General features: G+C 55.9%; 1 pseudogene; it reads left to right on the forward strand.

Annotated features, from left to right (window-relative positions):
- Positions 1-216: 216 nt before the first annotated feature.
- On the forward strand, positions 217-850 carry LOC147973115 (uncharacterized; annotated as a pseudogene).
- The last annotated feature ends 213 nt before the right edge of the window (positions 851-1,063 follow it).

Consider the following 1,063-nt stretch of genomic DNA (forward strand, 5'->3'; position numbering starts at 1 on the left):
CAACTGTTTTACCCCAAGGGTGCACCTGACTCTGCGCCTGCGGCGGTGGAGGTCCGTTCCATGCCGCCACCAATAATGGCTTTCTACCCTCCTCGGTCCAAGCATAGACGGGAGATAATGGAATTCATGCTCTTTGGCAGCAGCACGAATAAGATCGTCTGCACAGATGAGAGAGGTCGAGCCGTCTTATATGATGACGGCCTGCAAGCTGTCTGCATGTTGCCAAGCCTCAGAAAGCCCAAATGGAAATCAGTGCCCCTCGCCATTGGTGGCAACCTGTTGGTCATGGAGGCGATCCCTAAGAACGATCAAGAGAAGGAACATCAATCTTTCGAGGCGCTTATGTACGGCGAAAAGCCTAAAATATTCAAGGGGTTGGAGTTTTCTGGCACTCCATCCCGCCGCCGCCTTATGTCTATACTCCTGGCTACGGCATTGACCGTTCTGGTGTGTTCACCGCGTGCACTGTGGTCAATAGCTCAGGCATCTTGATATCCACAGAGAGCCTCGGCACCTACTGCTTAGACACAGTGAGCGGTAAGTGGTGCAAGACTGGTGCCTGGCCGCTGCCGTTTAAAGGACTTGCAGAGTATGTTCCGGAGTACAATCTTTGGTTTGGTGTCTCGGCCAGGGTGTTTGGCGTCCTCTGCGCATCAGACCTGGGTGCCGCCTCGGCAAAGCAGACGCCGCCGGTGGTATTCCAAGAGTGGGAGGGATTTGCTGCCCCTGAGGGTACCAAGATGGAATCGTACCTCTTGTCCTCATGCACCTAGGTGCCGGCCGTTTCTGTGTCGCCAAGTCGATCAAGACAACAAGGCCGCAAGAGATGTGCTGCCAATCCGCAGCGTAGGTATGCTGACGGCAACCGTCAGCTATACCTGTACGCGAGCCGAGTCGAGCCGGGCTCGCCCCGATCCTGCCTTAGCTCGCCTCTTCTCGAGCCGAGCCGAACCGAGCTCAATGGTCAGACGAGCTATAGATTGGGGCTCGGTCCGAGCTTGCCTCTTGCTCAGTGCAGCTCTGGAGGCTCGACAAGCCTAACAACAACTGGTTGCTGCCACGT

This window comes from Triticum urartu, chromosome 5A (genome assembly GCF_056163025.1).
Source record: "Triticum urartu cultivar PI428250 chromosome 5A, HENAU_Tu73, whole genome shotgun sequence".
In the NCBI taxonomy this organism is placed as follows: domain Eukaryota; kingdom Viridiplantae; phylum Streptophyta; class Magnoliopsida; order Poales; family Poaceae; genus Triticum; species Triticum urartu.